Source organism: Chiloscyllium punctatum, chromosome 36 (assembly GCF_047496795.1).
Source record: "Chiloscyllium punctatum isolate Juve2018m chromosome 36, sChiPun1.3, whole genome shotgun sequence".
NCBI classification, from domain to species: domain Eukaryota; kingdom Metazoa; phylum Chordata; class Chondrichthyes; order Orectolobiformes; family Hemiscylliidae; genus Chiloscyllium; species Chiloscyllium punctatum.
In genome coordinates, this window is record NC_092774.1 from 54992162 (window position 1) to 55019134 (window position 26973).

Consider the following 26973-nt stretch of genomic DNA (forward strand, 5'->3'; position numbering starts at 1 on the left):
GTAACTTTGAATAGTTCAATCTTGTTGAGCTCACCTCCTCAAAAGTTTCAAATGAATCCCTCCGAGCGATACTGTTTACAAATGCTGAGTTGGACAAAGTATCCCATCAAGTTCAACATAAATCCAGAGTTGAAGAAGTCAGAAGTCAGAACACCAAGGGGACCAGAACTGAGAGCGATCTAGGGTTGCGGGTTATTAGCTTCTAGAAAATAGAGTCGTGGGTAGGCAGGGTGGTGAAGAAGGCTTTTGGCATGCTTGCTTTCATTGGTCAGAGCATTGAGCACAGGAGTTGCGACGTCTTGTTGCAGCTGTCACACATGCCACACAACAACGATAGGCGTGGCCCTGCCCCCCTCTGACTGGCTGTCCCTTTGAATATCTGGGGGAAGATTAGACCCACTTGCCTGTGTTTGACTCATATGTACTTATCCAAATAATTTTAAATATTGTAACATGACCTGCATCCAGCACTTCCTCTGACAGTTCATTCTACACACGAACCACCTTCAATGTAAAAATCGTTGCCACCTTCTGTCCTTTTTAAATCTTTTCCCTCTCATCTTAAAAATATACTCCCAAATTTTAAATGTCCCTACCCTTCGGGAAAAGACACTGGTTATTCAACTTATCTTTATCCCTCATGACTTCATAAACCTCCATAACCTCCACCCTCAACCTTCTACTCGCCAGTCAAAAAAAGTCCCAGCCTATGCCGTCTTTCAATCATTCTGGCAACATCATAGTTAAAAAAGGTTAGTTTTCAGAATTGACTGAAAGGGCAGTGAAGATTCAATCAGCTGACAGTGGATCTGAAATCACATGTAGATCAGATCAGATCACGTTTCGCAGCAGGAAACCAGATACGTTTTTACGACAAACCACAACAGTTTTATTGTTAGACTCTTAATTCCAGATTTATATTGAATGCAGATTCCACCATCTGCCGTGACAGGTTTTGAACCCAAGTCAGAACATTACCTGGGTGAATAGTCTGGTGACAATAAAGTCGGCCATCACCTCCCCTGAACACATTGGCTTATTGTGTTGAGAGGTAACAAAGGAGCAAGAGGTTTCAGCAGCTGCTAAGTTGTTGATATTACACAAGGGAACATCAGCACTCTCGGTAAAGGCACATACTGAAGCCAGGACGCTGTTTCAGAAGTAAGGGCTCGGGAACCATAAGAAATAGGAACAGGAAAATGCCATTCAACCCCTTGAGCCTGCTTCTCCATTCAATAGGATTGTGGCTGATCTGACATTCTCCACATGCATTTTCCTGCCCTTTTCCTGTAACTGCTCATCCCCCGACTGACAACGAATCTATTGATCCTAGTTTTAAATGTGACATGAAGGCTGTCAACAGAGTTACTGGGATGGGGGAGGGGGGAGCTCAGGTCGAACTTGGGGACGAAAACAGTGGGTTCACACTTCACAATATTTAACTAATGGAATGTTTATAGTTTATACATAAAAATTCCTAAAGAAGGGCTCATGCCCGAAACGTCGATTCTCCTGCTTCTTGGATGCTGCCTGACCTGCTGCGCTTTTCCAGCAACACATTTTCAGCTCTGATCTCCAGCATCTGCAGTCCTCACTTTCTCCGAGAGAATCCCATGGAGTCTCACAGAGTGACACAGATGTACAGCATGGAAACAGACCCTTCAGTCCAACTTGTCCATGCAGCCCAGATATCCTAACCTAATCTCGTCCCATATGCCAGCATATCCCCATAAAACCTTCCTATTCATATACACATCCAGATCCATTTTAAATGCTGTAATTATCCAGCCTCCATCACTTACTCCAGCAGCTCATGCCGTACATGCATCACCCTCTGCGGGAAAAGGTTGCCCCTTAAGTCCCTTCTATATGTTTCCCCTCCCCTCCCTAAAACTATGCGCTCTAGTTCTGGACTCCCCAATCCCAGGGAAAAGAACTTGCCCATTTGCCCTATCCATATCCCTCATGATTTTATAAACTTCTATAAGGTCACCCCTTAGCCTCCGACGCTCCAGAGAAAACAGTCTTATTCAGCCTCGCTTTTTCGCTCCACCCTCCAACCCTGGCAACATCCTTGTAAATCTTTTCTGCACCTTTTCTAGTTTCACAACATCTTTCCGATAGGAAGCAGACCAAAATTACATGCAATATTCCAAACGTGGCCTGACCAATGTTCTGTACAGTGACAACATAAGCTCCCAACATCTATCCTCGATGCTCTGACCAACAAAGGAAAGCACACCAAACGCCTTCTTTACTATCCAATCTGCCTGCGTCTCTACTTTTAAGGAACTATCAACCTGAAAACCAAGGTTTCTTTGCTCAGCAACACTTCCAAGGAACTTACCATGAAATGTAAAAGTCCTGCTCTGATTTGTTTTTCCAAAATTCAGCACCTCATATTTATCTGCATTGACCTCCATCTGCCACTTCTCAGCCCATTGGCCCATCTGATCAAGGTCCCGTTGTAATCTGAGGTAACCTTCTTTACTGTCCACTACACCTCCAATTTTGGTGTCATCTACAAACTTACTAACTATACCTCCTCCGTTTACATACAAATCATTTATATAAATGACAAAAAGTAGTGGACCCAACATCGATCCTTGTGATACACCATTGGTCACAGGCCTTCAGTCTGAAAAGCAACCCTCCATCACCACCCTCTGTCTTATTTCTCCTAGCCAGTTCTGTATCCAAATAGCTAGTTGTCCCTGCATGCCATGAGATTAAACCTTGCTCACCAGTCTCCCATGAGGAAACTTGATGAACGCCTTCCTGAAGTCCATAGAGATCACGTCCATCGCTCTGCACCCATCATTCCACTTTGTATTTCTTCAAAAAACTCAATCATGTTCGTGAGACATGATTTCCCAAGCATAAAGCCATGCTGACTATCCTTAACCAATTCTTTCCTTTCCAATTACATGTAAATCCTATCTTTCAGGAATCTCTCCAAAAACTTGCCCGTCACGGATGTCTGCCTCACCGGTCTATAGTTCCCTGGCTTTTCCTTACCACCTTTCTTAAATAGTGGCACCACCTTAACCACCCTCTAGCCTTCCGGCACCTCACCTGTGACTATTGATGATACAAATATCTCATTGAGAGGCCTAGCAATCACTTCCCCAGTTTCCCATAGAGTTCTGGGGTACTCCTGATCAGGTCCTTGGGATTTATCCACTTTTCTGCATTTCAAGATATCCAGTAATTTATCATCTGTAATATGGACATTTTTTCAACATTTCACCATCTACATTCTCACATTCTATATCTTCAATGCTCTTCTCCACAGTAAACACTGATGCATAATATCCGTTCAGTATCCACGCCCCCCCCCCCAACCCCCACCCGATGTACAACAGCTCCACACAAAGGCCACCTTTCTGATCGTTGAGGGGCCCTATTCTCTCCCTTGCTATTCTTTTGTCCTTACCGTATTTATAAAAACCCTTTGGGTTTTCCTTAACTCTATTTGCCAAAGCTATCTCATGTCCCCTTTTTGCCCTCATGATTTCTCTCTTAAGTATACTCGGACTGCCTTTATACTCTAAGGATTCACTCGATCTCTCTGTCGATACCTGACGTATGCATCCTTCTTTATCTTAACCAAAATCTCAAATTCTCTAGCCATCCAGCATTCCCTACACCTACCAGCCTTTCCTTTCACCCTAACAGGAATATACTGTGTCTGGACTCTACTTATCTCATATTTGAAGGCTTCCCTTTTTCCAGCAGTCCTTTAACCTGCGAACATCTGCCCCCAATCAGGTTTTGAAAGATCTTGCCTCATACCTGCGTCTTCCTCCAATTTAGAACTTCAACCTTTAGATCTGACATATTATTTTCAATCACAATTGTAATGTTAATAGAATTATGGTTGCCGGCCCTTAGCTTTTGCACCCTCGCCAGTATGTACATCCTGATTGTGAATTAGAAAATTTCCTTGTACACACTTAACAAATTTCTGTATTTGGCGGATAAGTAAATGTGCAGGAGTTATACCTTGGGTCAACTCTTCCTTCATTCCCATCAACCCTAACCCCATTCCCACCCAATGGCACATTACCTTGCAACTGCTGAATGTGTGACACCAGCCCATTTACCTGCTCCCTCACTATCCAAGGACCCAACCTTACTTTCCAAGTGAAGCAGCACTTTACCTGCTCTTCCTACAACCCAATCTACTGCATTTGTTGCTCACAATGTGGTCTCATCTTCATTGGGGAAAACGAAGCATAAACTGGGTGACTGCTGCACAGAACATCTACGTTCTGCCCGCAAAAAGACCCTGAGCTTCCAGTTGCCTGCCAATTCCACACCCCACACTGTTCCCGGGCCAACATCTCTGTCTCAGGTTTGCTGCAGTGTTCCAGCCATGCCCTGGGCCGTGAGTTTGTGACGCAACGGTCGTGCGTCTGACTCCAGATTAGGAAGTTGTGTGTTCAAATCCCATCAAGCTCCCGATAACCAACGTCTTACACTGCAAATCAAGAATAGAGTACGTTCACTCCGGATATCTGTTGAGCCAAGTCTTCCTTCTGGAAACTTTCGATCACACGTGAAGCTTTGCTGTCAGTTTGATTTGTGAACACTGTGTCAGGGAGGTGGAGTGCCCATTGTTTGGGGAAATGCTCAGCTCCCCCAGTTCATCACGGGATTTGAACACAGCCACCTCTCTCTGGGCAGCTGCCTCGTTTAGTTGGTGACAGCGCGGTGTGAACAACATAATACCAACGCTTTAACAACATAATCCAGAGACTCCCAGCTTTATGTTTCTATCGATCAGGAGAGTGACAGCGATTTCAGATAGAAATGTTTCCCACCAACAGCAAATCCTTTCCTCTCACTGGACACAGTTAAAATTATCGTTATTCAACAGAAGGAGCGGAAACTACAGTCTGACGGCCTCTCTCCACATTAACGGTGAGCCTGAATTTTATAAACGGTGTCAGTAAAATCCAATGGCGGACACTGATTTGGTTCAATCGATTTTTTTGCCAAGTGTAATTCACCGAGAGGACGCTGCTGTGTGAAACAGCATGGGGAATTAATGCAGGGCCTCCTGCGCATGGAACACACCGCAACTGATGTGTTTCACCTTCGCCAGTTTATTCCTATCTCGGAGAAGAGAGGTTTGATGATTCGGATCATAGAAGGCCGACAGAGAACAGGAGAAGAGCACTCAACCCTTCACAAGCTTGCCACCACAGCTGGGTCATCGTGGCCCGTGTATCAGTATGGGAGAGTAATCTGCATCGACTGACTGGAAGCACAGCAAATTGGAGTGCTGGTGGGACTATCACACAGGAGAAAACGTCTTCGACCTATCAACTGGAGTGGCTCCCAATGCGCATCTCCGCTCACCTCAACTGAATAACTGTAAACAAATTACTCCGTGATTCAAAGGGATACTCGGTTTTGAATCTGCATTGCGTCATGTACCTTCGAGAATGATGTCAAAACACCCTCATTGCTGTGATGGAGTATCCTGTTGGGCAGAATATACCTGTTGTCAATTTTCCTACGTTCTGTTGGTCCAACTCCTATTTCACTCAGAATCACGAAATGTGTGACAGCACAGACTGAGGTCATGCAGCCCACCTTAGCTCTGCTGGTTCAACACAATATGTAAATAAGTGTCTCATTCTGTCGCCTTCTCCCTGGAAATCTGCACATTGTTACATTGAACATGCCCACCAAATTCCCTTTTGTGTCCATTGAATCTGCCTCTTTGTCACTGTCAGACAGCCACTTACTGGCCCCACTCCCTGTGCGAAAACGGTCTTCCTAATGTCACTTTTACTTATTTTCCTGATGACTTTAAATCTCTACCAAATCGTTCTTGATCCTTTCAGGCCTGGGAGCATTTTCACTGCATTATTTCCTCTGTCTAAAACCCTCATGACGTGGAAAACTTCAATCAGACCAGCTTTCAGCCCTCTGTTCACCAAAGAGAGCTGCCCCAATCTTTCCAATCTCCCTTCATTGCTGACATTCCTCAGGACGGGACCATTCACGTTAACCTGCTCAGCGCCGTCTGCAATCACTTCACTTCTCCGCTTCCTGAAGTATCACCCTCAGAATTGAGCGTAATACAGGTGGAGGATTCATTCAGACTCGGATTGCGCGGGCGAAAAATCTGCAATACTTGTTCTCACTTTGTACAAGTGATTCCCTTCGCCGTGTTCACTGCAATGGCAGCTCTGCACCGTCCCTAATTCAGGCAGTCCGATCTTATTTAACGATGCGGCTTTATTGAGAAAATTCGTTGGGCATTTTTGCTCAGGTCAATTTAAGGAATAATGGTTCGCCTGGAATTGGAACCCGGGAACTCTCACACGGCTGCATATGCACGAAGACCCAAAGCTAGAATCATACCCCACACTAACGAGCCACCAGCCATGGGTGCAGCCACCTCTTGAAGCAGCTGAGACTTGCTCAGTACGAAATTCATTGTACATTGCTCCCAGAAACACAAGCAGCGAAGTGTTTCAAGAACATCTGCTTCGCAATCTGTCTCCCTGCTCCCAGGACGCTGGTGTTTGTCCCGTACCCAGGGACCGGGCTCTCTCCACAGGTGGATAATTGAACCATTTCGTTTCTACTTACAAACTGCGTTGGTGGAAGGCAGAGCCCATTCACTCTTCTGCTCTCTCTCACTATTACGTGAGGCAGGATAAGTCAGTTACAGTCATGTGTAGGAAATGGGTAACTTTGAACTTGATCCAAAGGTCTTGTTAATGGAGAGATCGAAAGATGCTGTGCTGTCGGGACAGAGAGAAATGGACCGGAGACTCTTCCCTCAGGTAAATTGATATGAGTGCATTTTTGTGCAGCCTGCTTGGTGTTCAGAATTTGTCTTGACGCAGCAATCCTGCAGAAAGTCTTTTATTACACGGATGTTGGTTTCTTTACTGCAGGAAAGGGACTAAAACAGCAAATCACGAGTTTCAACTTCACCGGTTCATTGCCATCTGAGAGAAGAGGTTTCACACGAAATCAGGACACACCGGCAGAGAACAGGACAAGACAACTCAGAGCTCCACAAGGGTGCCAGCGCAACTGTGTAAATTTGACTTGTGTATCGATTTGATATATTGAGCTCAGATACCCGAAGTTTTAGGAAGCAAATGACATGGCAAGGAAAAGAACAATGCGCTGTTATAGAAATTTAGACACTCAGGTAGTCGTTTGAAAAGCAAGATGCTGAACAAAAGAAAGTCGCTCAACGAGACTCGAAACAATAGCAGAGAATGGCTTCGAGCTCCGGGTATGGGCCCAGCACGCTCCCGCTGCGCCACTCTGCTCCCACGCACAGGGTGTTGCTCAACAGGTCCCTTCAGGCTTTCGTCTGGCACGTGGCATGCACGTTCGAGACTGATGTCAAAGATCTCCACTGCTGTCGTCTTATATGGTGTTGCGCAGACGTATGGAGGCTGTGTAAATATAAACTTTTTCTAACTTCCCGCAGTCTCTTGTGATTTCACTCTGAATAGACGCCATGCGGCCCACCTTCGCTCTGCTGGGTCGACACAGTAAGTAAACGTGGGTCTCTATTCGTATCATTCTCTTGCCTTCTCCATGTAATTCTGCACGTTGTTACTTTAAACATGATCACCGAATTCCCGTTTGCGTCTAATGAATCTGCCTCTTTGTCAGTGTCAATTAGGGATTTACTCACTCCAACCACTCCCTGGACAAAAGCGTTCTTCCTCATGTCACATTTGGTTCTTTTCCTGATGACTTTAAAATTCTGCCGATTCTTTCAGGCGTGGGAGCATTTTGACGACATTACTTTCGCTGTCTAGGCTTCGCATGACTTGGAAAGCTTCATTCGGGCCAGATTTCCAACTTCTGTTCTCCGAAGGGAGCAGTCCCAAATTTCAAATCGACCCTCATCGCTGACATCCCTCAAACACCGCACCACTCACGTCAACCTATTCAACGCTATCTCCAATCATTTCACTTCCCTGCTTTCTGTCCCATTGGTACTCCAGGGAGCCCAACCTCGTTTAACGAAGGTGCTTTTTGAGAAACTTAAACGGGCACTTTAGCACAAGTCATGAAACGCGGGCTGGTCCAGGATTTGAGCCTCGAATCTCTCGTACGTCTGCGTCGAATGAAACCCAAAACGAGAATCATAGCCCGAAACCAACAAGCCTCACAGCAGTTACCTCTGCGGCCCCACTCTACCTCTTGAACCAGCTGAGTCTTGTTCAGAGTGAAATATCGTTGACATTGAACAGGCTGGGGCTGTTTTCTCTGGAGCGTCGGAGGCTGAGGGGTGACTTTATGGAGGTTTGCAAAATTAGCATTGATAGGATACGGGCTGAAAATGTGTTGCTAGAAAAGATTTCCAAGGATGTTGCCAGGGTTGGAAGATTTGAGCTATCGGGAGAATCTGAATAAATTGGGGCTGTTATCCCGAGAACATCGGAGGCTATGGGGTGACCTGATTGTGGTTTATAAAATCATGAGGGGCATTGATAGGATAAACAGACAAGATCTTTTTCCTGAATTCAGGGAGTCTAGAACTAGATGGCATACATTAACGGTGAGAGGGGAAAGAAATAAAAGAGACTTAAGGGACAACGTTTTAATGCGGAGCATCGTGCAGGTGTGGAATTAACTGCTTGAGGAAGTCGTGGAGCCTTGTATAATTACGGCACTTAAAAGGCATCTGGATGGGTACATGGAAAGGAAGGGCTTCGGGGATATGGGCCAGGTGCTAGCAAATGGGACTAGACTGTTTAGGATAACTGGTCAACATGGATGAATTGGACTGAAGGGTCTCTTTCCATGTTGTCATTCGTGTGACTCTGTGGAATCCTCTACCCAAGGGAGCAGATGAGGCAGCTTCATTAATTATATTCAAGACACAGTTGGATGGGATATTGCATGGAGGGGAATTAAGAGTAAATGGAATAATGCAGGTAGTTGGAGCTGAGATGATGGATAGTTCAGCCATCATCTGAATGAATAGTGGAGCAGGCTCGACAGGCCAAATAGCCGACTCCTGCTTCTATTACGATGAAACGATAACTCTGCATTTCCCATGGCTAACCTATCTAACCTGCACATCCCTGGACATGATGGGCAATTCCAAACCAAGGCAGGTGAGCAATGTAGTAATGTGGAAAGTGCATGTCAGAGAACAAAAGAAAGGGACAAGGGGAATAAATGTACCACCAATCAAAGCTGGATTGTAATGATCACAAAAATTGAAACTAAAGACTGTGTCTGAATGTGTGCTGCACTGTAAGAAAAGTGAACGAATTGACCAAAGAAAATAAGTGTGATCTCAGACTCCTGACAGAGACGTGGTTTTAGGATGACAAGGATTGGATCCTGAATATTGAGGGTACGTGACATTCAAATCAAATGGGAAGTTCGGTAATGGTGGAAGGTTGGTGGAAGGTTGAAAATCAAAGCACTGATAACATGGTAGTTTGGTGTCAACTTGGATTTCAGGTCCTGATTTCTCTGTCCTCTGTTGGTCTCCCCGTTCCCACAGAGCTAGGTGTTGTCTGTTCTCAGTTCTGCTGGATTTCTATTGAAGCTTTGACACCCCCCGCCCACCACACCGCCAGCCCAACCGCACCACCCCTCGCCCCGGCCTTTTACACCTTACCGAACTGCCTTCAGCTGTCCAACACCCAATTCTAAATACTTGGAACTCTTGCACAATTAAATAATGAGAAGTTCAAATCCATTATGTCCAGATCACACTGCAAACACCACTCTCCAGCACCACTTCCATCTATCCTCATGCCAAATGTGTGAGGCTGAAGTAGCTGCTTGAAAGCTTGGTAAATGCTTTACCTCTCAGATGAGCGACCAGCTGCATGTCCACACTTTCATTGGGATCACCTCTTCAAATCTCAGGAATAATTTCTGACCCTGCCCCACCTCAGTTCATCTGCTTCTGAAAATTACACTATGCCTTTGTCACCTCTTGAGTTTGATTCTTCTGTCACACACCTGAAGGCCTGAAACATTCTACTCCCCATAAATCTGAGGTCACCCAAATCGCTAAACAAGAAACAAATAACTGTGGATGCTGGAAATCTGAAACAGAAACAAAAACAAAAATTGCTGGAGAACCTCAGTAGGTCTGGTAGCATCAATGGACAGACAGTACAGTCAACATTTCAGGTCCAGTGACCTCCTTTCGTTCCAGATCACGGCTGCTTCTCGCCTTCCTCACACCAAGTTCATTTCATCTATGATTGCTATGCTTGCTGACGCACTCAGGTTCCTGGTGATGCAGCAGATCCATTATAAAATGTTAATCTTTGCTCCTAGTCTTGTCCCTCGCTATCTCTATCATCTTCTCCAGATCTAAACCTCTGAACTCAAGGAGCTCAGGAAATGCCCAACATTCTCATTCAAACTGACATCGAACCCCAGTGTTTCCTGATGAAGGGCTTTTGCCCGAAACATCGATTCTCCTGCTCCTCGGATGCTGCCTGACCTGCTGGGCTTTTCCAGCACTACACTCGAGAATCCAACTCCAATAGTCTGAACTCAGAATAGCACAATTAGGTATAGCAAATAGATGCTAAAGACGTTCAGGTCCCATGTATGAGTAAGATTGAGGAGTGCAGCTTAACAGTCGCAGTAAACTACAAACACCAAAATTATCATGTGAATGAGACAGAGGTCAGAAAGACTCACCACATGACTCCAGTCAAACATTCAAACATTACTCGAGGAAAAGCTTGTAAATGCCCCCCGCCCATTAGGGCTGCACGGTGGCTTGGGCGGTGGTTCCCGCCTCGGGCAACTGTCTGTGTGGAGTTTGCACATTCTCCCCGTGTCTGCATGGGTTTTCTCCGGGTGCTCCGGTTTCCTCCCACAATCCAAAACTGTGCAGGTTAGGTGAATTGGCCATGCTAAATTGCCCATAGTGTTAGGTGGATTAGCCAGGGGTAAATGTAGGGGAATTGTTCTGTGTGGGTTGCTCTTCCGAGGGGTGGTGTTGGGCCGAATAGCCTGTTTCCACACTGTAGGTAATCTAATCTAATCTGTGAGACGAGTTTCTCGGAACCATCACTGTCAGTGTTGGATCGAAATTGACATCATTCTCCCTTCCGGCTTCCGGACCATCAGTGCGCATGTTCCCAACTCCAGCCCATGTGCCTGTAAGCGCGCACTGCGCGTGCTCGTGGGACTCCTGCATAAAGAATGGGGTGCGATCATATTCGCATGCCATATTGGGTAAAATATATGCCAAGGAAGACCGTGATTTTACATTAGAGAGAGATTATAGATTGGTCGCTGAACAAAGTTAAAAATTAATAAACATGGAAATTTTCTGAAAGGTAGCTAGATTCAAGGAGGGTTTAATAGACTGGAATCTAATCAAGAGATAGGGTTTGTTAACTGACAGAATAACACAATCAGAAGTGATCTACAGACGAAAATTTGATCGAGGGAATCAGGATGATTACATCCAGTATAACAGAAAACTGAGTGTGTAATACAGGCTATAATCTAATTGAGGGGTTCGGGATAGTTTGTATATAGAATAACATACTCGGGAATGAATTACAGACTGGAACCTAATCAAGAGCATCGTTGTGATTTATATAGAGAACAACGTACGCAGTAGTAAATTACATCCTGGAATCTAATCAAAGCACCTTGATGCCACACTGGGTCGAATGCAGCCTTGAGGTCAAGGGCTGTCAATCTCACCTCACCTCTAGGATTAAGCTTTTTTGTCCATGTTTTAACCAAAGGCTAGAATGAGGTCAGTACCTGAGGGAGCCTGGTGGTACCCAAACTGGTCACTCAGCAGCTCATAGCTGAGAGGATGTTATTCGATATGTTACATAGCTTTATCGATAATCGAGAGTATACTGATAGGACGATTAATCCTGAGTTGGATGTGTACTGCTACTTGTGCACAGGCAATCTGGCAAATTTCCAGATTGTTGGGTAGATGCCAATGTTGTAACTGCACTGACGAGCTGAGAAAACTGAATGCAGTTTGTATTATACTCGGAGCAAGTGAATGATCTCTCCCTAGTGTGAACTCATTGATGTGTCGGCAGAAGTGAATTCTTTTTCACACTCTCACCAGAATGAATGTGTTGATGTATCAGCAGGTTGTGGGACTATCTGAATCCCTTTGCAAACTCTGAGCAAGTAAATAATTTATCTCCAGTGTCAACTCGCTGATGTCGCAACAAGTTTGATGTCCGGCAAATTCCTTCCCACATACAGGGCACAGAAACAGCCTGTCCCCAGTGTGAACTCGTTGGTGTGCAGTGAGGTTGACTGACTGTGTGAAATACTTTCCACAGTAGGTTCAGCTAAACGGTATCTCCTCAGTGTGATAAGCAAATTTTTCTGGAAGCTGGAAGACACCGTGAATCCCTTTCCACATGTAGAGCAGGCAAAAGCTTATTTCCAGTGTGACTGTATCAATCAATTTCCAGCTAGACAGGGTAACTCCAAACTCTTCCCATAGTCTCTACATTTACATGGTTGCATCATGGTGTTGGAGTCTTCGTGTTCGTCCAGGACAAGTAATCAATGCAATGTTATGAAGTCGAAAGCATGTATTGTCAGTTTAAGATAGAGAGTGCTTTTCTCAACTTAAAGTACAGCCACAGCTGTTAGGAAAAGGTCGGGCTGTTTCAAATGTCGCAATTGGCTGTTAAATGGATACCTGTGTTCGGTTTGATGTTTTGACAACAATTCAAATTTAATTAATTTAAGCTATGCCCAGGATACCAGAAGACACTGAGATTTGAATTTTATTGTTTTGGTCCCTGGAAATCAATCAAATAAGAATTTAATGTGTCCTATGGGTGAATATAAACACGTCATTTTGAAAGTTAGTGGGAGAGCAACTGCTGATCTAATACCTTGCTCTCAGAGAAATTGAAACACTCTCCATCAAAGGTACCTGTTCACGTGAAACATAAAGTAAAAAGAAGAGCACCCAGGAAGATCAGCAGCTAGAAAGGTGAAAACATCAATGAAGAGGAGACTGTGTGGCCTTGAGATTAAGTTAATGTAACGTTTAATAAATATGTTATTAGAATAGCATATTAAGTCGTGTCGAGTTGGGGTCAGATAGTAAGTAGTTAAAGAAAGGGGTGTTGGATTTGTGAATAGGTTTTGATTAGCGTTCACTATTAGAGTTAGAAAAATATTTTCTTTAAATAGTGGAATTTAGGAATTCTGTCACTCACATTTTAACAGATTATGAGGCAAGATGAGTTTTTCTGGGCGGTCAGTTTAATTAACAGGGTTTGATATCCATGACGTAACAAAAAGTATTATTCTTACGCACACACAGATTTATGGATTATGATTCTTCTTTTCATATGTAAATCTTCACCCCAAAATCCTGTGAGGAAGTTTTACAGAAGTTATTCCTGTCAGTTCATGATGGAAATTCTGAATACATACTTCTGGTTTCCCTGAAACATTGTGTCCTCTTGTTGACCAAAGCTGGAAATTCCGATCTCAGGAGACAGTGTAACTGGTGTAGTTCTGCTTACCCTGTTTAATGTTCTGTGAGAGGGGTTCAAATCTTACCAGGCCAGATAGGGGTGTTCCGTTAAGTCATTAAAAATCTGGACTGTTAATTATTGTAAGATACCATTGGGGTCACCTTTCTCCGGTTAGACTTACATGTGACTCCATTGTGGTTGACTCCTCACCGTCCTCCAGTCAACGAGGGATGGACAATAAACACACGCCGGCTCAGAGATGAACACATATCTCTTTTATGCTTCATCTCTTGTGTGACTGACCGCATGTCCTGCCCAATAGAAAGTGGGGCAGCTCGTGACGACATTCTGGAATTGGCGGGACACCGAGCCAATCAGAGTGAACAAAAGGCAGCGATGAGTTGTTTATGGAGCGTGCGCAGTGCGGGTGTCTGAGCTGGTGGAGTTGAAAAGTGAGAGACAGAGCTGAAGGGAGGGACTGGATGTGTTTAGGAACAACCTGCTGGGAAGTGTTTGTATTCGAGTTAGTACTGAACTCTGGGAAATTCTTTTACACCGGGTTAGAGTGGAAGAATTTCCCCACAGCAATCTCAAACCAAGAGGAACGTTTGTCTCTCCTGCACTGAGAACGAGAGGCTTCGGAGCGGCTGGTTCTTGAAGGTCAGTGAGCTGCAATTCTCTCTCTCTGTCTCTCCCTCTCTCGAAAGAAACAAATATATGTATCTACAGGAGGACAGTATGTGTCTGAGAGCGGAGTTTATAGGTGATGCTTCTTCATACACTCTGATCTTGATCTTTTTGAAGTGAGGATCTGTCAGTTATTCCTGTGATGGAGATGGAGGAAACTGTCTGTCAGTATCCCACTGCTCTCACTATCTCTACTCTCATTGAGGGCTGAGTCTTGTGTAGGGCCAGAACACGCCCTTCACCTGAAGGGCATTTGTCAGCTAGTTGAGTTTTTCATGACAGTCCAGTAATGTTTCACGGTGAGTATTTGAGTTACTTTCACATAAATTGCTGGATTCAAAGAACTCCATGAGTTTGATTCCAGACTCGGGTGACTGCGTGGAGTTTGCACTTTCTTCATATGTCTGTGTGGTTTCCTCTCGGTGCTCCTGTTTCCTCCCATAATTCAACGATATATGGGTTAGGTGGGTTTGCCGTGCGAAATTGCCCATAATGTGCAGGGATGTGCAGGCTGGGTGGGTAAGCCATGGGGAATGCAGGAATATGGGGTGGGTCTGTGTGGGATGTTCTTCAGAGGATGGGTGTGTATTGAAACGGCCTGCTTCTACACTATAAGGTTTTTATGATTCTTAACTCCTTTTCGTATCTTAAACAGCACGATTTTTCAATCTCTATTTTTCCTGATTTGTTTGTTTTGCAGAGAATCACAGTCACATTTATCAGCGAGAATTCCAAGCAAATATCTTATCTGGATCCTAGAGTGAGTCATCTCATCAGGATTTGAAATCCATTGGATTGTCAATGTTTGTCTGTGGGAAAAGTTTGCAAACATCAGTGTACCCAGTGACAAATGGACAAGTCCTGCACCAGTTCCACAGATTGAATAGCATCCCACCGTTCACAGCAGGGAGAGATTCTATCGCCACAGTGGCTCAATCCCAGCCTCAGCCGACTCTATCTGTGGAGTTTGCACATTCTCCCTGGGTCTGCGTCAGCTCCATCTGGGTACTCCGGTTTCTTCTCCCAATTCAAAGATGGGCAGGTTAGGTGAATGGACCATGTAAAATTGCACATTGTTTTCAGAGATGTGTAGGTTAGGTGTATTGTCAAGGGTAAATGTTCAGTAATGGGGTAGGAGAATAGGTCTGGATATCTTTATCCCCAGAGGGTTGGTGTGGACTTGTGGACAGTAAGGATTCTTTCAGTCTATGAACCCTGTCCTGTGTCTGAGTGAGGAATCAGCTGATCATCCAATATGGAGAGACATGATCTACACCACAGACATCATGGAAATGTACAAACTATGGGAAGGGATACAAATGTCTATACATGCTGGAAATTCATTGATGCAGTCACACTGGAGATAAGTCATTCATCTACTGTTTGTGGGAAGGGATTCAAACAATCACCCGTCCTTGAGAAACAAGAATGCACTCAGTGGGGAGAGGTTATTCATCTGCCCTGAGTGTAACAAGGCATTCTCTGTTATCAGCCTCTAGGCACACCAACTGGTTCACACTGAGAGACCTTTCAAATGCTCACATTGAGAGAAAAGCTTTAAACACAGACATGAAATGCTGATACATGAGTCCGTTCACACTGGGGAGAGGGCATTCCCCTCTCTGTATGTGGGAAACGATTTGTCCATTCAAAAAAACCTTCTGAAACCCCAACGAATACACGCTGGTAAGAAGCTGTTACCTGCTGCTTTTCTGGGAAAGGATTTACTCAGTCATCCCACCTTCTGAGTTCACACCAGACTCAGGCAGCTGTGTGCTGCTGCTGCTGTTCTCAGTAAAATTCTGATGGATCTCCACTCCCTCTCCCCCGCCGCAGGAGGACCAGGAAACAGATGCAGTGGAATAGGGAAATGTGGCGCTTGTGATGTCACATGGTTAGGCCAGCAGAAGCCGGCATTGTGTTACTGTCCTTCTCAGAAAGAGAGAGAAACTCTGACTTTGAAAGAATGAATTATAAAAGTGATGAATCAAAGTTTGTCCCATTGCAGGCAGAACTGGGCACACACCAACACTCACAGGCACAAAATCAGATTCACAGACAGCTATAAAGAAACTTTCAGACACACGCTTCCGGGACAATGTGTGCCACTGCAGAGTTTGTCATTCATACACAGACAGACACACTCAAACTTCCCTCCGACATAATCTGTGTCCCATTGCTTGCAGAGATAGTCATATCAACACAGAAAAACAGACATTAACACAGAGATGGAAGTGCAATACGGTCAGACTGAGACACAGAATCACTGACTTGTACAAACATGTCCAGAGATATACTCAGACATTGTTGTGTTCAGCTGTGTGAAAATCCTTATTTCCTTGTGAAATAAATTTGAGTCCTTTGGGTGCAGAAGCCTGTGTTTTGTTGTCTAAATGAAAGTGTGTTGTGGCTGCTGGTGGTTTGAAACTGCAGCTTTGTCTCTGTGTGGATTTTAAGTCTGTAATCTGTGTGTGAGATGAGGAGGTGGGAGAAGGAGCAGAGGGGCAGACGGACAGATAGTTTGGACTAAACTATTGAGCTGCTGCTTTCTCTCACACCACCCCCGCTTCCTCTCAACTCACAACTTGTAATGCTCCATCCCTGGGGGAGGTATACTCTCGGTAGAAGAGCTGGGTTTCGGCACAGAAGGGTCTTTAAGTCATAGACCTGAAGGTATTTAAAGCAAGTCCAGTCAGCCATACTTCCGTTTGCCATGTGGATGGAGCAGGAGGTGAGTATCAAAGGATTTGTGTGTGTGTGGGTGTGTGTGTGAGTGTGTGTGTGTGTGTGTGTATGAGTGTGGGTACTGTTAGAGTCTCAGTGTCAGTTTTGATCGATTAACCACCGTCCATCACCCCCACACCGTTCCTGAACCAGCCAGACTGACGTAGATTCTAGGAGCAGGGCCTGTCTCTCATGGATGAGAGGGAGTGTATGAAACCACAGAGAAAGCTGGGACCCACTGGAATTGTATCCCTTCCTCAGTCTCTCTATGTTCTTCCTTAACTTGTGTTTTTCTGACTTTTCTCCCTTTTCTCGCTCACTCTATGTCTCTCTCTCTTCTTGTCTTCCACTCCCATCCGTCTGTCCTATGGGTTCAGGACCATAATTGTTTGAAGTTTGCGTCACCTACTGACCCTGATCACTCCCTGTACGAAAACGTTCTTCCTAATGTCACTTTTACTTCTTTTCCTCGTGATTTTAAAACTCTGCTGAATCGTTGTCGATCCTTTCAGGCGTGGGAGCATTTGCACTACATTATTCCTGTGTCTAGACCCTCATGACTTGAAAAACGTCAATCAGGCCAACTTTCAACCTACTGTTCTCCAAGGAGAACTGTCCCAACTTTCCAATCTACCTGCATTGCTGACAATCCTCATACACGGCACCATGAACGTCAACCTGTTCAGCGCTGTCTGCAATCACTTCACTTCCCCGCTTCCTGAAATTTCTCGCTCACAATTGAGCAATAATGCAGCTGGAGGATTCATTCAGAGTCGGACTGCGCGGGGGAACGAGGTGCAATGCTTGTTTTCACTTTGAGCAAGTGTTTCTTTTTATCCTGTTCGCTGTTATGGGAGCTCGGCCCCTCAGGCAGTCCGATCTCGTTGAATAAATGTGCTTTTTGAGAAAATTGCGCCGGCGTTTCTGCACAAGGCAACTTAAGAAATGAGAGCTCGTCCGGGATCTGAACCCGGGATCTCTCGCAAGTCTACCCAACTGAAAGCCCGAAGTGAGAATCATACCGCTAGACCAACGAGCCACAAGCCCCACCCGGGGTGCGCTGCCCTGACCCCGGACGCTCCAAGCGCCCTCCCCTGAAGCAGCTGAGACTTGCTCAATGTGAAATACGTTTGAGTTGCTCCAAGAATCGCAAGCAGCAAAGAGATTCCACAACATTTGCTTCTCATTCCGTCTCCCTGCGCCCAGGACGCTGCTATTTGTCCCGTTCCCAGTAACTGGACTCTCTCCACTGGCGGATAATTAACCCATTTTGTTTCTACTTGCAAACTGTTCTGGGGGAGGGCAGAGCCCCTTCGCTCTTCTGCTCTCTCACAATCACTTGGGATGGGAGACGTCAGTTACACTAATGCGTAGGAAATTGGCAAGTTTTAACTATATTACAAAGGTCTGTAATCAAAGAAACAGAAAGATGCTGTGATGGTGGGACAGAGAGAAATGGACACCGGAAACTGTTCCCTCAGGTAAATTCATGAGTGTATTTGTGTGCAGCTTGCTTGGTGTTCAGAATTCGTCTTCACACAGCAATCCTGCAGAAAGACCTTTCTAACACTGGCGTCTGTTTCTTTGCTGCGAACTGGCAGCAGTGAACATCTGAGCCCCAACTGTCCCAGATGAAGTTGAAAATGAGCCATTGTTTCTCCCTCAGCCGCTCTGTCCCAGAGACAGGGAGAGGGACGGCATCAACGCGTGACGTCATTCCGCCGCAGCCTGAAGCCGTTCAGTCCATCATTTCCATGTGACTCTCTGTCACTTGTATCTCTCCGAGATGATTCCCAATCGGTGATATGTGTCCTCATCATGGGAACTGTGTCTGTGTGGTGATGCTGCTTTCGAAATGCTGATCGTCCTGTCATTCCCGTCTGAACCGGAGTGGGGAATTATTGCAGGGAATGAATACGACCGCAAATAATGTGGCTTTGTGGCTCAGTGGTTAACACTGCTGTCTCATAACGGGACCTGAATTCGATCCTACCCGTGTGCGGCTTGTTTGTGTAGAGTTTGTTCAATCTCCCCGTGTCTGCGTGGGTTTCCTGCGGTGCTCTGGTTTCCTTCCACAGTCGAAAGATGTGCAGGTTAGGTGGACTGACCATGCTAAACTGCCCCATAGTGCCCAGATGTCGGTAGGTTAGGCGCATCTGTCAGAAGTAAATGTCGGGTCTGGGTGGGTTACTCTTCGGAGGGTTGATAAGGACTTGTTGAGCAGGAGGGCCTGTTTCCACACTGTAGGGATTCGAATTCGAATTGTTTCAACTTCACCAGCTCATTCCCATTTCAGAGAAGAGGTGTTAGGATTCAGTTCAGAGCAGACCAGCGGGAAACAACTCCAATCTCCACAAGCACTTGCCCACAATTGTGTAAATAGGGTCAGTGTTTAGTGACATATTCAGCTCAGATACTCGAAGATTTGGGAAGCAGAGGTAAAGGCAAGATATAGAACAGAGTCCCGTTACAAAGGGAAGCAATAGCAGACGATAGTTTCGATCGAGGGACATGAACCCAGCACCCTCCCGCTGCGCTACTCTACTTTCCCACACGGAGTGTTTTCCACAGGTCCCTTCAGCCTTTCGTCTGGCGTGTGGCATGCACCTTCGAGCCTGATGTCAAAGACCTCCACTGCTGTCGTGTAATATGCTGTTGCGCAGACGTATGGAGGCTGTGTAAATATAAACTGTTTTCTTAATTCCCACATTCTGTTGGTCGAACTGTGATTTAACTCTGAATCATAACGTGTGGCACAGCGTAGACGGAGGCCATGCGGCCCACCTTCGCTCTGCTGGTTCTACACTGTAAGTAAACGCGTGTCTCAATTCGTATCATTCTCTTCCCTTTTCCGTGTAAATCTGCGCATCTGAACATGACCACAAGCTTTGCCCTCCTCAACAGAGAACAGGAGAAGACCACGCAGACCTCCACGAGTATGTCACCTCAACTGTGCACATGGGGCCAGTATATCAATGAGAAATATTTATGTTGAGTTTTTTGGGAAGCAGATGAGAAGGCGAGATGCAGAACAGAGCGCCCTTAGACGGGTAAGCTGCTAAAGACGACGTTACGTGAATAGGAGAGAATAGGACATGGCGGATTTCTGGCCCTAAAGTCATGGAACTCGATATTGAAGACAGGGGGGCTGTAGGTCTTCAAGTGGAAAATGAGGCGTTGTTCTTCCATTTGGAGCTGAGCTTTGCATGTCTGAGACAGAGATGTTGGCCAGGGCACAGGGTGGCGTGTAAAAGTGGCGGGCAAACAGAAGCTCAAGGCCATTTTTTTTGCGGGCAGAATTGAGATGTTCTGCGAAACAGTCACCCAGTTTATGCTTCATGCTACTTTGGGGAAACCACACTGTGAGCAGCGAATGCAGTAGACTAGGTTGTGGCAAATGTGCAGGTAAAGTGCTGCTTCACCTGGCGGGTATGTTCGAGCCCTGTGATATTCAGGAGGGAGCAGGTAAATGGGCAGGTGTTACACATTCGGCGGTTACAGGGGAAATTGCCTTGGGACAATGGGAGGTGGGTGTGGGATGTTGAGAGTGAAGGAAGAGCGGATCCGAGGTGTAAGCCCTGCCCACTTACCTCCTCTCATATATAAATCCGTGAAGTTGAAAGAACATTCCATCCAATGATTCAGTACCACATGACTCACGAACTAATTCGTATTCATGTTCCGGGGCCAGCATCATTATTGTGTCACAGCAGCTGCAGGCCATCACCGGGGGCTCGCCCTATGACGCCACGGTGCGGCTGGAAGCTCCTGGGACAGTATATCAAAGAAACCTCCCTGTGGGTCGGGGCAGCCCTGCATCGGGAAGCACTGAGATGGCCAACCACTACCAGTTAACATGGGGAACACATCGCCACATTCCGCAGCCTCGAGGCAAACTTCCAGTCCTTCTACTTAAAGTTCAAGAGCCCTCAGACCGAAATTCCCCAGGTACGTTTGGAAAAACCTTTTCCAGGTGTTCGCAAAGTACATCTATGAGCAATTTGTTAAAGTTTGAATTTTGCGAGTGTTGAAATTATATGCTTTTGAGCGAAATCACAGTTCGAAAAAACAGAATGTGGGAATTTAGACAGAGTTTATATTTGCGCGTCGGCGATATGTCTGCGGGTGCGTGATGGGAGCATCACCCAGAAGGGAATCCATCTCTCCTATTCTCTCAATGTCCTCTTTAGCAGCTTTCCTGTATAAGGGCGCACTGTTCTGCACCTCGCCTACTCATCTGCTTCCCAAAACACTTCGACATAAATATTTCACATTGATATACTGGCCATATGTGCGCATTTGAGACAACACACATGTGGAGGTCTGCGTGGTCTTCTCCTGTTCTCTGTTGAGGAGGGCAATACTCGTCACTGGTCACTCAGGTCTCAGAGAAAAGTTTCGAAACAGAAGGGCCCAATTTTCTGCCAGTAGAGAGGGCCCGGTTCCTGGAGACGGGACAAACGGAAGCAGGGAGACCGAATGAGAAGCAGCTGTTCTGGAAATTGTTTCTCTGACCCCATTAAAAGCACACAACCCAAGCCAAGGAGGAGCAGTGAACACAGCGCCCCTGCGTGGGCTTCGAACCACCAACTTCCCCGTTAACAGGATAATGTGCCGATCAGTTGCACCACAGAGACAAGCAACGACAAAAGGCCATCCCTTCGGGGAGGCTATTAGTGATTTCAAAATTCAGCCTGCCCCGCCGAGAATTACAATTGTGGTCTATCAGTCTTAATTTTCACAAATAAAGCCTGGGACATTTACTGTGGAGACACTGGGGACAGTCTGATCCCACTCTCTGCAGACACATCCATGTCACGAGGAACTAGCTTTCTTACTCCGGGGCCGGCGCCCTTCCAGCCTTTCAGTGTTTTGCCCGTTCCCGAGTTCTCTCATTGGCTCGGAGGGGAGAAGGGGTTTGAATTCCTGATGTGCAGGAACGACAATTCTTTCAATGTCTCAGATCAGTTCATGTGCCGAGAACATCAGAGTCAACCTCCCGGCCTCTTCAACAAGGGCACGGTGTCTGGACTGTCTCTGCTCAATCGGACCGGTCATCTTTCATTCTCCTCTAAATCCGCTTCCCAAAGTGTTTCTAAAGGTTCACAAAGCTGGAGACTGGGATTTCTGTTTTGCTTCATGAACATTTTTACATTTCCTATATGATAATATTTTACCAAAATCTCTCCCCAAATATACGCCATGCTTCGTTTCCTGGGATGAGGAATTTCCATTTTGGCGAGACATGTTTGCAGATATTTAGGTGTTTCACCCCAAAAGATGAAATGAACTTTCAGTTAGAAATTGCAGGAGGAACTCAGCAGGTCAGGCAACATCTGTGGAAAGAGAATCAGAGGCAACATTTCAAAATTGTGTTTTCACCGACAGGTTCTGTCAAACCTGCCGAGTTTCTCTTTTGGTCTCGTCTTCTCAGCAGACGCAGTCCCAAACGTGAGACATTAATTCAATTCCGAAACCCCTTTATGGAGAAGAATTCCGCTTGGGGAACATTTTCCTGACCCCATTAAAGGCGCACAGCTTCGAAGCCAAAGAAAGGCAGCCAACACACCGCCCCTGGGTGGGCTCGAACCACCAACCTTTCGGTTAACAGCCGAACGCGCTGACCAATTGCGCCACAGAGACAGGCGCGGTGGTGGGCTGCACCATCGCTTAGTGATTTTATAATTCAGCCTCGCCGCCTAGAATTACAATTGTCGTCTATCAGTTTTACTTTTCCATAATCAAGCCTGGGAGATGTGTTGTGGAGATACCGGGGACAGTCTGCAGACACATCCATGTCACGAGGAACTAGCTTTCTTACTCCGGGGCCGGCGCCCTTCCAGCCTTTCAGTGTTTTGCCTGTTCCCGAGTTCTCTCATTGGCTCGCAGGGGAGAAAGGGTTTGAATTCCTGATGTGCAGGAACGACAATTCTTTCAATGTCTCAGATCAGTTCATGTGCCGAGAACATCAGAGTCAACCTCCCGGCCTCTTCAACAAGGGGACGGTGTCTGGACTGTCTCTGCTCAATCGGACCGGTCATCTTTCATTCTCCTCTAAATCCGCTTCCCAAAGTGTTTTGAAAGGTTCACAAAGCTGGAGACTGGGATTTCTGTTTTGCTTCATGAACATTTGAACATTTTTCCATTTCCTAACTGACAATATTTTGCCAAAATCTATTCCAATTGTACGCCTTGCCTCATGTCCAGGGATGAGGAATTTCCATTTTGGGGAGACATTCCCAAGGTGGAGAATATTCGCTTTGGAGCAAAGAAGGAAAACTGAGATTTCCTGGGGCTGTTGGTCACGATGGGAGAAGAAGCGGTGGGAATGGGCAGATTAATGATCAGAAGAACCAATTGCCACTGACCAGAGTCAGTTACCAGAGGACAGGGATTGAAGTTCTTGAATGAAAAGCAGCACTTGTGCCTAATAAACACAGAGAATACTGCAGAAAGCCAACGGGTCGAGCAGCATCTGTGGAAAGGGAAACAGAGCTGACGTTGTGAGTCTGGTACGTTGTTTGTTCAGAACCCGAGTTTCCTGCATGGCAATCAATTCCCAGACATGAGAAAACGGGTCTTTATTGAGACGGGTTTTGTGAAGTTTGAGCGATAATGCAACCAACAGGAAGTCATTTAAAATCGCCAGCGAAGAAAGCATAGCCAGCAGGTTACCACCCTGGGCGGGGGAGCCCCAAAGGATCTCTACGCCAACACCTTAAGTGTTCGGCCACAACTACACGCCCAAAGTTGTGGTCTAAACTTTCTCATGGAATAGTTCGAACAGGAAAGGTGAGTATTGGGATTGTCCTGTCCGCGCCATAGCCCCAACGTTTCCTGTTCCCCTGGATTTGATCAGGACAGAGGAGGCTGATGGGAGATCGAATTGAACTAAACACATTTATGAGAGATAGAGCGGGTGGGAAGGATCCATTCCCATGCGTAGAGAGATTAATATTTAAGGCCGAAAATAAGGAGCCACTTCAAGAAATTTGGGGTTCATTCAGTATGACTGTTCACAGAAAATTGTGATGAAAGTCTCTCGAGTTATTTTGATGAGAAGTGTTGATGATGCTAATACAATCGATAGGATGAACGTAGATTGGTAAATGTATTTGGAGCAGTCCTCGTTATAGCATCGCACTCTTGTTTCATTGATTCGACCCTCCTCATCTCTGTGTGCAGGAATTGCTCCCCAGCCTATGTCGCAACTCTGTAACAAAATGCATCAAAATCACTTAGTAAAGCCTGAGTACCAGATCAGGTTACAATCCAGTGGTTCCATGAGCTTTGAAAGTAACATAAAACGGACCATAGCAACGATTGCTCTGAGATAATCTGGGTGACGAAGTTTCTTAATTTCTTTCCTCGAAATGAATCACATCTTACTAATTTCAGTGTTCTTTAATATGGACTGGTATTAATTCCCATAGCACTTGACCGTTCTAATTCTGTGATTGAGCCATTTATTGGCCTCGAGACATGAGTAGAATCTGTCAATTTTCAAGTGCCACCATTAACGCACAACTACAAACTTGTCTCCCGTTCACTCTCAGCTTTCCCTCATAACCGAGCAACGGGGACAGGAAGAAAAGGAACGGGAGTAAAAGTCAGTTTGAATATGATTAGATTGCCAGTTGAAGAAAGAGCGAATGTTCCGCACAAAAGCAAAGTTTCACGGGAACATTGCACAATATGGATATCAAACTCATGACCTCACAATAAAAATCTTTTGTTCTACTACTGAGGTATTCGAACATATAATCAGGGTATGACCAGTTATTTTATCAAGGCAAAATAACTTCTTAAAATTTACGAAAATAAATACATTTATCAGCAGAAGTCCACAGCTTCAATGCTTTCTGCTCAAACCTCAGGTAAATCATTAAGATTCCACTTCCTTTTTGCTTCTTTCTCAACGTTAACATCCAGTTTCTTCAGTTTCTCTTATTGAAAGTAAAGTTGTTTGTCGTTTTTTTGCCTTTTTTTGAAAGCAAATTCGCTTCAATATCAACAAAACTGTCAGGCAAACCTGACACACAAACTCACTACCACATATCCCCAATTCTCACTTTCAGATTTGCAAAGGTCTATAAAATAAAGTAAGCAGTTGAGCACGTTTAGAAAGTAGATGACTGACATTTATGGGTGAGTCGCTTGGGTCTTTGCCAACGCTGCTCGCAGGTGTCGTGATCAGGACATAATCTCCCTCAGTTTTGCTGAGCCTGTGCTTGGTTCATTGGGAGATTAGGCCCGGGTTGCAGTCGACCCCGACTTACGTTACATTGTTGTTTTTCACTGGCAGCAGAAGATTAGAGATTATAGGACCAGAACATTGCTGCTTTCTATTTTTTCCTGTGTCGTTCCATCTGGGACTGAGGAAAGCGAATCATTATCGGGAAAACAAGAACATTACGTTTCTAAAGATTCAAGTGCAGGAATTCAATCAGTTATCTGTTCTGTGACTGTGTTTGTCCGAATATTGGTATAAGATGTCTGGGTGTGTCTGTATTCGATATTTCAAGAACAAATAACTGGAGAATATTTTCTTGCAGATCGTGTCCCCAATAACAGGCCGGAAATGCGCAACAAGGAAACGGTTAAGATTATAGGAATATGAGTAGGCCATTTAGCCCCTCAAGTGTGTTCCAACATTCAAAGAAATCATGACTGATCAGAGGCCTAACTCCATTTATCTGTCTTTGGCCCATGTCCCGTAATACCTTTCCTGAACAAAAAAAAATCTGTTTCGGATTTAAAGCTGACAAATTATCCTGTACCCACTGCCGTTTATGTAGGATATTTCCAAACATCTGACAAACTCATTGTGTAGAAGTGCTGCTGAACATGTACCCTGAAAAGTCTGGCCCTAATTCTATAATTTTGCTCCATTTCGACTTACAACTATTTTGGTGAACAGCTGGACTTGCTGACTAAATGCACCAAAGAGTCTGAGATGTAAAAAAACAGTAAGATCACGAAACCCGAGTGTTAGCGAATTCCAGCTTCAGACTACAATTACTGAAATAGCAATTGTCCTTTATCAGTGTGACTTTACCAAAATAAAGGCTGGGACATTCATTGTAAACAGTCTGACCACAGACACTGCAGACACACTCATGTCACAGAAACCACCCCTGTGTGGGGATACAAACAGAGTGGTATGGCAGCCTGTCTGCAATTTCGTTCGTTTCACTTGCATTGTCACTTTTGTCTCTCTTTAGAAACACGAACTGACTGAGCGGAATACAGTCTTTCTCAGCCGTAATCATACAGTTCTTTTATAGCACTATCACTGCTTTAAGTATTGGTCGAGTAATTCGGGAACGTGGTTTAGAAGCCGATGGCTCTCACCGTGTTCAAATTTTACCAAATGTCTGCAGAAATCATTAGCCAACATCGGGAAAAAGTGCTTCCAGACATTCCTGAGGAATTTCGGGGTTTGATAGGCCTTGAACTTCAGTGGAAGGAAGGGAAGCCCCGATGCAGGGGCTGCCTGACCCTCTTTAAAAAACTGTCACCAGAAATTCCAGCCGCAACACGACGTCATAGGACATGCCCAGTGATGGCCTGCAGCTATTGTGACGCAATAATGATACTGGCCCCAGGAACAAGAATGTGTATTCGGCATGGGTCACGTGATACAGAATCCAAAAACAAGTTTTCAGAACATCTGCTTCTCATTCTGTCTCCCAGGACCCGGGCGGGTCTCCACTGGCGGATAATTACACCATTCTGTTTTTAAATTTGGCTCGAACACCGGAGTGGCCAGGGAGAAGCATTACCCTCCTCAACAAAGGGGACAGAGATCAGAAGAACACCACCCTGAACTCCACAAGTGTGTAACCTCAACTTTCTACATTGGGCCAGTATATCATTGTGATGATATTTAGTTCACATCTTCAAATATTTGTTGGGGTAGCAGGTGAGGAGGGAAAGCTGCAAAAAATGCCACGCGGCAGCCTTTCCAGACAAGTTTTCAGGTTTTCATCTGGTGTGTGACATACACGTTCGAGATTGAAATCAAAAGATCTTCACTACTCTCGTGAAATATGCTGTTGCGAAGATGTATCGCTGTTGTGCAAAT

The 26973-nt window shown here is 45.3% G+C and overlaps 1 non-coding gene across 1 annotated transcript; it reads right to left on the reverse strand.

Moving 5' to 3' along the window:
- Positions 1-22455: 22455 nt before the first annotated feature.
- trnan-guu (transfer RNA asparagine (anticodon GUU)) lies at positions 22456-22529 on the reverse strand. The gene has a single exon. It is a non-coding gene; the product is annotated as a tRNA-Asn (tRNA).
- Positions 22530-26973: the final 4444 nt, after the last annotated feature.